Genomic DNA, 14,910 nt, shown 5'->3' with positions numbered 1-14,910 from the left:
TCTTCTTCTCCCCAAAGCCCCCTGGTACATAGTTGTATACTCTAGCTGTAGGTCCTTCTGGCTCCGCTATGTGGGACACTGCCTCAGCTTGGTCTGACGAGTGGTGCCATGTCCGCGCCCAGGATCCTAACCAACAAAACGCTGGGCCGCTGAAGCAGAGCGTGCAAACTTAACCACGGGCCAGCCACTAGGTCTGACTTTAAGCCACACTCGTCCTACTTTGAAGTTGTTTGTTCCTGTGCAAGTTACTTTTGCTCCAAGCCTCAATTTCCTCATTGATAAATAGGAGTGACTATACCTACTTCACAGAGTTTTTGTGAGGATTATAAGCACAAAAGTTCTTCTCCTTCCCAGGACCCTCCTTCTTACAGGGGAACAATATTTGTCAAGGATTTAGGGATTAAGGAACAAAAGCAAAGACAAAAATAAAAAGCTTGTAAGTGAGAAACTAGATGTGTTTCTGGCGCGGAAACCATTTTGGATGTCCTTAGGCAGTAATTTAAGAAGACTCATACTGGAGATTTCAGATTTAATGTGCATCAGAATTTGTGTGGAAGTTGAAACTGGCTCAGGGAGATTATCTAGAATGAAGAGAAGGAGGGCTGAGAATGGACCCTGGGCAACGCCCATATTTAAGGGGCAGGTAGGGGAAGCAGGGTGGGATCCTTGAAGGAGGTACAGTTTCTTCCAGTACTTAGTGTGCATGTGTGTATGTGTGTGCACGTGTATGCATGCACACACATGCGCACTATTAAAATAATCTCAAACTTGTCTGGTTCAACCTCTTCTTTCTAGATCTAGGAACTCTACCCACCCCACCCCCCATTTTGTTGTACTGGTGTCCTGTGGTATGGTTAAGATGATGCTCATACGGGCTAATGAATGAGGGATCCAGCAAAGTCCTGTGATGGGGCAATTACCAGTTTAATGCAAGTTCAGGGAGGAGCAAGGCCCTCCCTGTATCTCTGTGAGAAGAAACTGATGCAGACCCTGGAGGCTGATGATGGGCATGTTGTTATTCAAGTGCAGGTCTATCTGATGGGGTATGAGGGCTCAGCTCCCAAGCCTCTCCTGGGCACAGAAATCTCCTAGCCTGGACCCTCTCTCTTCGTGGGCAACCTCAGGGACCAGCTTCTAGGTTTCCGAAGGCCCCTCTGGAAACCCTGCTCCTTGCTACCCTTCTCCCTGATCTGCTTTCCGTACATTGTCTTTATGTCTCCTCCCATAGTCTCCTGCACCCCCAATAAACCAAATCAAAACAAGACCTGTTTTCTTCTTCTTTCCGCTCGGTTTGATGGCCAGTCAAACCTGGGACCCAAGCAATTAGTAACTGAAAACTGGTGCCTCTTTCCGAGATATTCCAGTCCATCCAGAAAGTGTCTTGCATTCTTCTATTGCAGGAAATAAAAGGAAAAAATAAGATTCTATGTTAAGAAAAACTGAAGATTCATATCTTGCTACCATATATTTTAAACATAGCTGGCATCGTATGCGATATATACGTTTGTATCCTGCTTTATTTATTTAATATTATAGTCTGAGAAATTTGTCATATGGTCAAAATGCTTCCTAAGCATCATCTTTAACAGCTGCATAATTGACATTTCATATTATAACATTTTTAAATCATTCCCATCTCCAATCCAATGGTGCTTAACACATATGAACCTGTCTGACAAAATAGGGAAGTTGAATTCTAGGTTCTTGTTGAAAAGCACAGTCTCAGTCTAATGTCCCATGACATTTATCAAAGGGAGGATTATTTAAAGAATGGCAGCAGGGCCGGACCCATGGTGGAGTGTTAAATTTATGCGTTCTGGTTTGGTTACCCAGGGTTTCCTGGGTTTGGATCCTGGGCATGGACCTAGCACTTCTCATCAAGCCATGCTGAGGTGGCATCCACATAGCATGACCAGAAGCACCTACAACTAGAATATACAACTATATTCTGGGGGGGCTTTGGGGAGAAGGAGAAGAAGAAAAAGAAAAAAAAGATTGGCAATAGATGTTAGCTCAAGTGCCAATCTAAAAAAAAAATAATAATAATAAAAAGAATATCAGCCCACTTACTCTCAGGTACTCTATAATCTCCAGAGCAGTACAGAATGATGTGCCTGACCTACATCCTGCCCACCTGGTACCAAGTTTTGATGTTGGGTCAGGAGACCCAATGAGAAAAGCTGGAAGCCTCAGCCAGTAGAAGCGGTCATTTGTCTACACAAAGATACTATTGAGGTCATCAGTCATGACCTTACACAGTGTCTCTTTTCATGAGAACCTTCTGTATCTTGTGGAGTAAATCTGTGTCTGGTCTTACTACCAAGAATAGTTGGTCTTCTCCTGAGTGATTGGTCTCCTCCTATCTCATGAGCACTGTGAATTGCGTAACTGATCAGATCTCCCTTTATCCATGGGCTGCCAAAAAGCTTGTAGGCACATTTGTGGCCTCCTTTTAGCAAGTGTATAGGTCAAATAATATGTATGTTTAGTCTCATTCCTAGCCTTGTTTTATGTCCTCACCATTATTTTTTCTTTCTTCCACAGAATTCTTAAAATTGTGTTGTTTTATCTAGCTCTGCCTGCTGCCTTAAGCCATTTCTGAAACTAGGCAGTAGGGCACAGTGGTTCAGGGCCTGGCTGCGGAATGGGAGCCACTTCCTGTCTGTGTGTCCTTGGGCAAGTAAGTTCCTTACGTCCTCTGTACCTCAGTTTCCTCTTTGGGATAAAAGAGGAAAAACAGTATCTACCGCATAGAGTTCTGATGAAGACTAAATGACAAAATACATGTAAAGACCTTAGATTTGAACTTAGCTCATAGTTAAGGGCTTAAAAGAAATTTTAAAATAATTAAAAAGAAATAATCATGATCATTCTCCTATACTCCTATAAGGTAAAACTCCATTGCCAGTGGAGTGACTGGGCAAAGAAAACGCATGTTTTGAAGGCTGTGTGCTAATTTTCACATCACGGAAGAAGCTCCAGGCTTAGCATGCGTTTGTCACTGCTGAGTACTATTACTTTTAAGAATCTTTGCTGATGAGACAGGCAAAAAGGGAGTATTATTGTCATTTCAGTCTACATTTTGGTGATAACTATCATTGAGATTGAACCTTCTGACCAAAATCACTATGTTTATTTATTTATCATTTATATTTCTTCTCTCTCTCCATCTTTGCAATTTTCTCACTGAGGTCTTTGTGTTTTTCCTTTTACCTATTTGAATAAGATGAAGGACTCTATTTTCTGTCTCCAGTCATCTCCTCAAAGAGAGGAAGGCAGGGTAGCAGAGGGACTTGAGAGAAGAGTCACAGGGCATGGAAAAGGAGCGACCAGGAACACATGCATGGATGCTCAGGGCAGCACGTGGGTCCTGCAGAGTGAACTGTCATCTTATTAACTGAGGATGGATGCTTAGTTCTAAAAACAAAACATACTCCACACAACTAATAGAATATCTCCGTAATCTCTCTCCTATTATCTTTTTAAAACACGACCAATTCCAGAAAAATAGTTAAACATTAAGTTTCTTTCTTTCAGTTGAAATAAAATTCCTTGAATTACAAAGCAATTTCAAGCTGATAATCAAACCCTTCTCTGTTGCAAAGACTGTATGTAGAAAAGTAATTATTTTTGTAACCATGGAAACCCAGCTGATGCCATGGCTACATAAACAGCTTGCCAGATAATTTTTAGGAAACCAGGTCAAACAAATCACTATATCTACTAAAATCATTTCATTTCGGAAATGCTTTCTTTCATTGCCAGTGGAGGGAAGTTAGATGGTTTGGCATGATGTTGCACACCCAGCTCAACTTCTTAGCTTCTCTTTTTTGACATTTTAGCTTTCTCAGTTCTTTTAAAACAATTTTAATAAGTATAAAGCACATGCCATGATAGTTCTTTAATCTGTTCTCTGATTTCTCCTAATAAAGTCCCTGGATATACCGGCCTATTTTCATGAGGATACTGAGAGACCAAAAGATGCTATGCCCAGCCCATAGCCACATGCTAGACAGAGCTATACAAACCTCATTGACAATTTATTTCATGCACAACTACAGTTTTGGATAATTAGGGAAAATCCAGTTCCAACCTTTTTTTAAAAATTTCTTTTATTTTTATTTATTTATTTTGAGGAAGATTAGCCCTGAGCTAACTGCTGCCAATCCTCCTCTTTTTGCTGAGGAAAACTGGCCCTGAGCTAACATCCATGCCCATCTTCCTCTACTTTATATGTGGGATGCCTACCACAGCATGGAGTGCCAAACGGTGCCATGTCCGCACCCGGGATCCGAACTGGTGAACCCCAGGCCACCAAAGCAGAATGTGCACACTTAACTGCTGTGCCACCAGGCTGAACCCCAGTTCCAAGCTTTTGATGTTCAATTGCTAAATAGATGTGAAGGTTGACTCTCTTCCAACTCATTATCCTCTTCTTCAATTTTTTTAAAAAGATAACATGTCTTGAATGCCACTCTATACCAAGCCCTGTTCTAAGTGTTTTACATATATTAACTAATTTACCCCTTACAATAACCCTGGGAGACTGAGGGTAATTATAGCGATGATAATAACAATAATATTCCTATTTTACCAATAAGGAGATGAAGGCACAGAGAGGTTATGTACTTTGCCCAATGCCTCACAACTGAGAAATGATGTTCAACAACTGTTATTATAAGCTTCTTTCCTACCTCAGGTACTCCTCTCTCACTGGACTTTCTACCACTTCCTCCTCCATCCGCAGTGAGTACCTCAAAATTATAAGTCACATTCTCTACCAAAATACTATAGTGGACAAAATAGTAGATTATAAGTCACACGACTTGGATTCATGTCCAATGTGGCTTTGGTAAAGTCACTTAATCCTATTGGACTTTGGTTTTATCATCTGTCAGATGGGAATAATAATAATAATACCTATATAGCCTCCCAGGGCAGTCATAAAAATCAAAGAAGGGGCCGGCCTGGTAGCATAGTAGTTAAGTTCGCATGCTCCATCTTGGCAGTCTGGGGTTCATAGGTTCAGTCCGGGGCACAGACCTAGCACCACTCGTCAAGCCACACTGTGGCAGCATCCCACATATGAAATAGAGGAAGACTGGCACAGACGTTAGCTCAGGGCCAATCCTCCTCACACACACACACACACACAAAAATTAAATGAGATGATAGAGATGAAAAGTCTTTGTAAGGTGAAAAGTCTTTGTAAGGTGAAAAGTCTTGAGCAACTCCAATGACTTTTATATCTATGGCCTTAGGAATTGTCTGGGAGGTTTCACAGAAGAGGCCATATTAGAGCTAAGTTTTGAAGGGCATATGTGTGTCCTAATATAATCACAGATAACATTTACTGAGCAACTACTATGTTCCAGGCTCTGTGGTAAGAGCTCTATGTGCATTATCTCATTTAATCCTTACCGCAACTGTATGAGGACATTCCGGTAGTTCCTACTCACCTTGCTCATCTAAATACCTGTTACCATGATTCAAGAGTGGATTGGTCATGCTTGTGTCCACCAGTCACAGGCCAAAGAGAGAAGTACCAGTGGCTGGAACAACAAACTGCACAGGCTTTGAAGGTGGCATGCCCTGCCATGCCAAGCCATGCCCTGGTGAGCTCAATAGAGACATAGTGATGGAAACAACTCACTTTGGTCAGTGGACACATCCTGAGAGGGTACAGCCCGGGACATGACTAGGACGTCAGTTAGACCAGGTTTTTCCCATTGCACTGTGAGACTTGCGAGGCTTTTCCTAAGTAGTTTTGACAATTATTCTGGTTTAAGCTTTGCGGGCCTTCAGTCAGACCAAGGGCGCAACAAGAGACCCCAGTGAAAAGACTAGTAACCTGGGTTGTCAAAAAACAGACCCCTAACTTATATAATAACAAACTAGGGAATGTATTTTAAGGCTTAAGCAATGCAGTATCAGTCAAGTGAATTATCATTGATGATTTTTGTTTATGTTTCCAAACATCATACCTGAAGCAGTTACTACAACTGAAATTCGAAATGAACCATTGAAGCAATTGATACACAAAACAGGAGGCAGCAAGGGCATGAGGGTCAGGCTTTCCGGACTATGGGAGCATGTCATGTATCTGAACATGCAGGGCCCCAAGAGAGGACAAGTAGTCGAGGGATGTGGACAGGAACAGGGGTGGGTCTGGAGGACATAACTCATGTCACAACACACCAAGTTAATTTTTAAAAACCATTTTTTCACTTCAGGACCAGAAATTCTATTATTCATCTTTAAGACAAAAATAAAGAAATCCCAAACCCTTTTGATTGTTTACCAGATATGACAAGCAGAATTCTGATGAGATAAATGAGTGAGGTTGGCTCCATCTCACATGTGACTGATGCTTTCAGGATCCGTCTTACTCCATAGAAAGCATTCTCCATGATAATATACTTGTGGCACCCTTGGAAAGTGGCTGGGAACAGACAGGTAGAGGAGCACTCAAATCCATGTCCTTCTATGAGACCAAGGGCATGGGCTAAGAAGGACTCCTAGTGGATAAACTGTGAGGTGGGGAGAAGAAACTCAAGTCACCAGGAGAGTTGCTGTACCAGGCCACACTACTTTGTCCTTTTACCCTAAAGAGCATGCTCTCTTAGCAATTTTTCCAATATATCCACAGGCTATAATGAAGAATGTTGAGTGAGGGCTCCATTCTTAACCCACCAAACCATAGTATTTGGCCCATTTACTTCATAATATTGGGCCCAAGCCATACTTGGCTCTTCTGAATGGATAGTAAAAAATAAACATTTAGATACAACCAATCTCTAAGGGAACACATTTGAGACCAAAGGGAATTATCCCATTATGTCTTTATTGAGCTCACCAGTTTGACTTGGGCTCTCTGGATCACTCATTTTGGGGGACACAGGTTACCACCTTCCAAACTTGTGCAAAATGCTGTGATGTGGGGGCTGCCTGATGGCATAGTGGTTAAGTTTGCGTGCTCCACTTCGGCAGCCCAGGATTCACAGGTTCAGATCCCAGGAGTGGACCTACACACTGCTCATCAAGCCATGATATGACAGTGTCCCATATACAAAATAGAGGAAGTGTGGCACAGATGTTAGCCCAGGGACAATCTTTCTCAAGCAAAAAAAGGGGAAGACTAGCAATGGATTTTAGCTCTGGAATAATCTTCCTCACACACACACATACACACACACAAATGTTGTAATTTTTGGAAAGAGATGGGATGCAGAATAATTTGGGTTAGGGGACCCTATGGAATAATAGTTACGATAATGATCATATTCAACCAAACCTACAGCGCAAAATTGAACTATGACTACAAGTTGGTCTGAGGAAAAATATAAAAAGTAGAGGGCAGAAAGGGGGGAGTTAAGTAAATTCTGAATCATTCAACTTACAACATATAATAAGGAACATGTTGGGGCTGGCTCCATGACTGAATGGTTAAATTCGCACACTCTGCTTCTGTGACCCAGGGTTTCATCAGGTCGGATCCTGGGCATGGACCTAGCACCTCTCGTCAGGCCATGTTGAGGCAGTATCCCACACATAGCACAGCCAGAAGGACCTACAACTAGAATATACAACTATGTACTGGTGGACTTTGGGGAGAAGAAGAAGAAAAAAAAGGACTGGCAACAGATGTTAATTCAGGTGCCAATCTTTTTTTTTAAAGATTTTATTTTTTTCCTTTTTCTCCCCAAAGCCCCTCGGTACATAGTTGTATATTCTTCGTTGTGGGTCCTTCTAGTTGTGGCATGTGGGATGCTGCCTCAGCGTGGTTTGATGAGCGGAGCCATGTCCGCGCCCAGGATTCGAACCAACAAAACTCTGGGCCGCCTGCAGCGGAGCGTGCGAACTTAACCACTAGGCCACAGGACCAGCCCCTGGGTGCCAATCTTTAAAAAATAAATAAATAAATAAGGAATGTGTTCAAACATTGAGAAGGAAGCCAAAAAGAATAATATAACTGATGATCAAAAAATAATGGGAAAAAATTAATTGTTCACAAATTTTAAATTTTCTCCTCAACTGGAGAGTTTAAATATGTAAGGAAATAAGAACCTAGGTATTGGGGCCGGCCCCGTGCCCAAGCGGTTAAGCTCGCGAACTCCGCTGCAGTGGTCCAGGGTTTTGTTGGTTCGAATCCTGGGTGCGGACATGGCACCACTCATCGGGCCATGCTGGGGTGGCATCCCACATAGCACAACTAGAAGGACCCACAACTGAAAATATACAACTATGTACTGGGGGGCTTTGGGGAGAAAAAGGAAAAAAAGAAAATCTTAAAAAAAAAAAAGAACCTTGGTATTTTGTTTCTTCTCTATATACAGGCATGTACAAGGCTATAAACCTTTGTAGGAGAAGAAAGACTTTCCTACTATCATACTTCTATATATGATAGCTGGGTCTATGAAAGAAAATTCAATAGGCAGATTTACAAGAGAAAAAGTATACAAATTTATTAATTTTTAATATTACATCCATGGGGCATCATAGTAAAAAAAAAAAAGCAAATACCCCAAAAAGCTATGAGATCTGAGAGCTTATATACAGTCTTAATAGGGCAAGGGGCAACGGGATCTGCCACTTAGAAGGGAGTAAGCGATTTTTTGGAAAGATAAATGGGCCCTGGAAGAATAGATAGGAGATATGACAGTTTGTGACACAGTTTGTCTGGGGGTGGTGTTGACCTCTAGTCTCCTCTCCTGTGATCAGAGTCAGGCTTCCCTGGTTGATGAAACTAGGGGGAGGGATCTAGGACAATTGAATTCTTTTTGGAGGATCTGTCTTTAGGCAGATAAGGGGAGTTCAAAGAAAATCTCCCTGCATTTGCTGTTTTTCAAGAGCCTTCTGTTCAAAATAAGCAATACAACAAAGTGGCATATTTTGGGGTGGTATGCCCTGAACTCCTTCAGCTTTATAACCGAGACTGTAAAGATATTGAAGAAGCCATTTGCAGAGGCCGTGCACTCTGCAGTACATGTGAGGTAGGTAAGTCACATGCCCTTTCCTTTTTTTTCTTGAGGAAGATCAGCCCTGAGCTAACATCAGTCCCCATCCTCTGCCACAGCATAGGTTGATAAACAGTGCGTAGGTCTGTGCCCGGGATCCAAACCGGCAAACCTAGAACCACGGAAGCGGAGCACACAAACCCAACCCCTGTGCCACCGGGCTGGCCCCAAGTCAGGTGCCCTTGTTGGGAACTCCCCCAACCCCTCAGGGGGCCAGCCAGTATGCTAATCAGAAAGTGCACTCTATAAATGCTTTATCTTTAATAAGCATGGAGACTGTTAATTAGCATCATTATGTTAGAAAAGAGTTCTCACTGGTAAAATTGATGGCAGTCAAGATATGTAGATTGCTGAAGTCTTTGAGCCACTCTTGGCAGGAACAGAGTATAAGAATCTAGAATGTTCTGGAGCTTGGTCCCTAAGGCATGGCGTCCATATCTTAACCCCTAAGCCTCTTATGTCCAGCCATTGATTTAGAGGATTCAGCTGCCTGAAGACAGTGATGAAGTTAGTCGAATCCTGCCTCCAGAATACTGACACTGCTGCCTCAGAATGAACCTTTTATGAAGGTGTGCTCCAGCACCTAAGAGAACAGACTGGGCCTTCATCTAACCAAAGAGAACAGATCGTATGAACTGTTGTGTGCCTGCTTGCTGATAAGTGCGCACTCAATAAATATCTGTACGGGTGACCTAACTTTGTCTGAATCTTGCTTTCACTACAACGTGGTAGTGAGGGATGGGGGCGTAGCTAACTCTGACCTACCTCTAACTAAGGGCAGTTGCCCATATCTATCAAGATATAACTTAAAAATTGTGTAAGTCCAAATTGTTGTATGTCAACAACTATGTCCAATATTCATTTCACTCCTCCTCCTTTGTGTAAAAGTCATGATTGACCGTTCGAGGGGATCGCTCTTGATCAAGTCTTTGAGGGCAATTCATAAGTAGTACCTCTCTTCCCACCTGGGTTCTGGACCATTTGAGAAATATTACAAAGGAATAAGACAGATGGAAACTCAAACATTACTATTAGTACTGATAAAGTGTAGTTTGGAAGATGAAGCTTTGTGGGGAAGACAAAATGATCATATTAACTCCCTCTGCTCCAGTCTAGACCTTAAGATAGCCCACCCGAGGGTAAGTTTGGGACAACAGAGCAGATACAGACACCTAGTGGCTGCCTTCATTGGGCTGGGAAACGAGGAGGGGAAAAATAGACCAGAACCTCCATGCTTGGGACCTTTGATAATTTAGCCTTACCCAATTAAGAAATGAGACCCCGTGGCTGTAGCTCACCAGACAGGCAAAATACCCAATCCACAGAGAGAACACTGAGGGATGGAATAAGTGGACTTATCTTGATACACCTAGTGTTCAGGCAAAACGCAAGAATCAGCCACTCTCCAGCAACTTCCCTGACCCAGCTCAGCCAGTCCCCCACCAGTCACACCTGTGGGGCAGAGGAAGAAGGATATCCAGGATGAGACTGTGAGTCTGGGACCTCCCCATAGTCCCATGCCATGGCACTCAAGGCACAGTATCCAGCTGCCCATGCCAACCCCACTGGCAACCCTGCCACCACCAGGGTATTGTTAGGAAGCAGATCTATTTTCTGCATCAGCTTGTGAAGGAATTCTCACTCTGTGCTACTTCCAGACTTGAAGAGCTCTTTCTATCTGCTCTTAGCTCTTCTTTTATGCAAACATAAACTCAAATTAAGAATGTGAAATTAAAGTTATCCCCACTTTACAGATAATGAAACAGCAAAGCTCATCTTAATTATCAAAATCAGGACCGAGTCTATTTAGCAAAAACTCTAAGCTTTTCCAAAACTTAATATTTACCTCTAGAGATCAAGTAGAAAAAAAAAATATGTAAAAATCATACAGTGCAGGGGGCCAGCCCCCTGGCCCGGTGGTTAAGTGCACAAGTTCCACTTCTTGGCGGCCCAGGGTTCACCGGTTTGGATCCTGGGTGTGGACATGGCACTGCTTGACAAAAGCCATGCTGTGGTAGGCATCCCACATATAAAATAGAGGAAGATGGGCACGGATATTAGCTCAGGGCCAGTCTTCCTCAGCAAAAAGAGGAGGATTGGCAGTGGTTAGCTCAGGGCTAATCTTCCTCAAAAAAAAAAAAATCATACAGTGTGTGCTTTAGATAAATATAAAAGGAAATTGTATTTTAAGTGAATTTCCTTCACAAAAAAAGAACCAGATTTATAATGTTATTTTATACACTGTTGGTTCATTAGATTATGACATAAATATGGCTCAGCTGTTGTCTATTTTAGCAAAATAGACTTAAGGTTCATGGAATGAACTGAGTCATCACTGTGGCTTCTATCCAGAACAAAATCAAAGTTGAGATATAACCATGGAAGCATTTTAAGTGTGAGAATTTTAATGAATATCTACATTTTGTATAGAAAAAAAGAGTAACATTCAAAAACATGGCAAATTGCTTAGTGCTTGCAGTAGACCTTTGAGAGCATATGCTCAAAGAATTTAAGAGCATTTTGGTCAAAAAGCATGTAGAGATTGGCCAGGATCTTGTTGTTATTTTAGGGATCTCCACAAGAAAGGAAATAATACTGGATAATGAGAGTCATTATAAGTGTAAGTCTAGACATACATGGGGGACCAGAATTGGCCACCCCAAAGTGTCTCTCTTTTCCTTGCCTTGATTTTTTTTTTTTTTTTTGAGGAAGATTATCCCTGACCTAACATCAGCTGCCAATCCTCCTCTTTTTGCTGAGGAAGACTGACCCTGAGCTAACATCCGTGCCCATCTTCCTCCACTTTATATGTGGGATGCCTACCACAGCATGGCTTGCCAAGTGGTGCCATGTCTGCACCCAGGATCTGAGCTGGTGAACCCCGGGCCACCAAAGCAGAACGTGAGAACTTAACAGCTGCACCACCAGGCCAGCCCTGCCTTGATTATTTTTAAGAACAAAAGACTCTGAAAGAAACTTTGACCTTCCCCCTAACTGCCTAAAAGAAATTTAAAATAAAGGCCTGTCCCCAGGACAGGGTATCACCATAGATAACTCTAGGTATCAGTAGACTGGGAGGATCCTAGCTAAGCCCACTCTCATCAAAGTTCTGTTTACCAAACATTTGCTTTTCCATCTCCATGTGAAAATTGCCTTTCTCCCCTCTGAAGCCCCAAACCACCACCCCCAACATCCTCCTTTGTCTTTAGCTGAAGATGGTATTTAAGATGAGAGCCTCCGCCATTTTGGTGAGTTGCTTAATTTTCCTGAGTGTCTCCCATGTACATGTGTTATAAGCTTTGTTTGATTTTCTCCTGTTATTCTGTCTCACATCAATTTAATTCATAGGCCAGCCAGAAGGTAGAGGATATGTCTTCCTCCTCCACACATACACTGTTTATAAAAAAAAAAACAAAGAACTAAATGAAAGTGAAAAAAAAGTTGATAAACTTCAATAAAACAATGAAAAGTCACGTACAAGCAAAGATTCTTTACATCAGCCACAATATTACTTGTACAAGGCAGGCCTCCTCAGACCCCAGGGTGAAGGACCCCTATTGCAGTCTTGAGAGGAATTCCACTTAAGCCAGGGAGGGTTGCTTTAAATCACCCTACCAGGAGAGGAACCAGAGGAAAAATTAGGAAAAAACTCCTGGTTTTTTCCATGCAAGGAATTCTTCCTCTCCAAACCATCTCTGTGAATTTAGGGAAACAACCACAAGCACAGAGCACTGTCCCTTAGATAACTGGAAAGAAAGCTAATATTTGTTGAGAAGATAGTATATATCAGGCATTGCACATATTCAACTTTTTTCGACTACATATCTGTGAAGTATTATCCCCATTTTACAGAGGACAAAACTGACATTCATTAAGTAAAGATATACAACCAGCAGAGCCAGAATCTAAACCCAGGTTTGCCTTCTATCAAGTTCTCTGCCCTTTCTGGGCCTCTTCTATTTCAGACGTAGGCATAAACCAAGACCTGCTCTTTGACCAGATGCCACCTCTGAGCTCAGATTGTGGCTTCCGAAGATGCGTATAGAAAAAGAGGGGGCCGGCCCCATGGCTGAGTGGTCAAGTTTGTGCCCTCTGCTTCAGTGGCCCAGGGTTTCACCTGTTCAAATCCTGGGCTGGGACACGGCACCGCTCATCAAGCCATGCTGAGGCGGCGTCCCACACGCCACAACTAGAAGGATCCACAACTAAAAATACACAACTATGTACCGGGGGGCTTTGGGGAGAAAAATAAAATCTTTAAAAAAAAAAAAAAGAAAAGAAAATAAAAGGAGGGGTGTAGAAAAGGAGAAGTGAGGAAGAGAGAAGTATCAAAATTTTAACTCAGAAATCCAGTCCAGGGGTCAACAACTTCTTGCTGTAAATGGCCAGCCAGATAGTAAACATTTTAGGTTTTGCAGACTATATGATCTCTTTCACAATTACTTAACTTGGCCCTTGTAGTGTGAAAACAGCCATAGATAATACTTAAACCAATGGAGCACTGTGTTCTGATAAAACTTTATTCATGGATGCTGAAATTTGAATTTCTTAAAATTTTCCCATGCCACAAAATAGATTTCTTTCGTTTTTTTCAACCATTTAAAAATATAAAACCACTCTTGGTTTATGAGCTGTACAGAAACAGGCACTGGGCCAGTTTTGGCCAAAAATTCAGTTTGCCAACCCCTACTCTAGGCTGAACCAGCCCTCAACTAGCAACTGTTCAACCAGACATTCTTGTTATCCAAACTTCTATGAGTTTCTTTCTTCTCAACGATCTGCTCTCTTCCTTTTCCTTACTTTTACCTCATCTTTTGCTATTAATTACTTTACATTATTCCATTTAAATAAAACCTCCTATGCTGACATACAAACTTAGAGAAATAAAAAAAATTAGGGCAGTGATTATTTCACAGCATGTGGGAGTTAAAGTTAACTTATCCAGTCATTGACAATGTATTATGGCTCAGGCAGTAGGCCTGGTTCTGGAAATAAGATTCAGTCCTGGGCTCACCAACGATAGCAGAAAACTCATACGAAAGACGCCAATCGAGCATTTTATCTATCAGGTATTTTGAAAGCAGTGAGACCTACTGTACAAAGAGAAGTCTTTAACAAAATTAAGCAAACTGATGAGCAAACAGCAAAACCTAAATCCCTTTGCAACAAATGGCTAAAAGCAGTAGATCTGAGATTTTTAAAAGGGTTACTTATTAACTAGGCCTAATGACACAGGAGGATCTATATTCAAATAACATGATTTTAGTCCAACAAACACTGAATCTGTGCTACAATTGTTATTACCGATGTTCCTTTTTCTTTTCAAAGTTTTTTTCTTAATTGCTGTGTTCTCTTGAGTATTTTTACATCCATGTTGAGACTAATCTTTTTATAAGCATGAAATTCCTCCTTTGTAAGGTGATGTTAATAGGAAAAGCATGATTCGGTTTGAAGTAACTTCATAGTAATCTTTATGAAAGCTATGCAATCCTTCAGAGAGACACACTTTTATCTTTTGAGATATTCACTAACGAAAATTTGCTGCCATAACCCCCAGTATAGCTACTGTAATGAATACATCAAGAAAATGAACTAGAAGCTGCTATGTTTGAGGATTTACGACAGTAGACATGTTGTTATACTGCAAAGTAGGAATAGACAGTTCATTTGTACACTTGTCACAGTTCTCTCTGGGAAGTGTTGTCAAAAGAAAAACAGGCTCTGAAAATGAATGAACAGGGCGGTGGGGAGGGGGGTGAAGCAGGGGGGAGGACGCTGAATGCAAAGAAGAGCTTCCTCTGTGGTATCTGGTTTCTGGCAGCAGCAGGAAATGTTCAATCTGCCAGTTGGAGACTCCTTGCCAGTGAAGTGACATTCTCTGCTGTCAGTACCC

General features: G+C 41.8%; 1 long non-coding RNA gene across 1 annotated transcript in view; it reads right to left on the bottom strand.

Annotated features, from left to right (window-relative positions):
* Nucleotides 1-14,910, bottom strand: part of LOC139041505 (uncharacterized) — a 64,099-nt gene continuing 49,189 nt past the window's right edge. Inside the window, exon 7 of the long non-coding RNA XR_011496782.1 lies at nt 1-1,391. This is a non-coding gene — a long non-coding RNA (uncharacterized lncRNA). The remainder of the gene's footprint in view (nt 1,392-14,910) is intronic.

The sequence above is a fragment of the Equus asinus genome, chromosome 22, assembly GCF_041296235.1.
Source record: "Equus asinus isolate D_3611 breed Donkey chromosome 22, EquAss-T2T_v2, whole genome shotgun sequence".
NCBI lineage: Eukaryota > Metazoa > Chordata > Mammalia > Perissodactyla > Equidae > Equus > Equus asinus.
The sequence above is the reverse complement of the archived record's forward strand: the minus strand, read 5'-3'. Positions and strand labels throughout refer to the sequence as shown.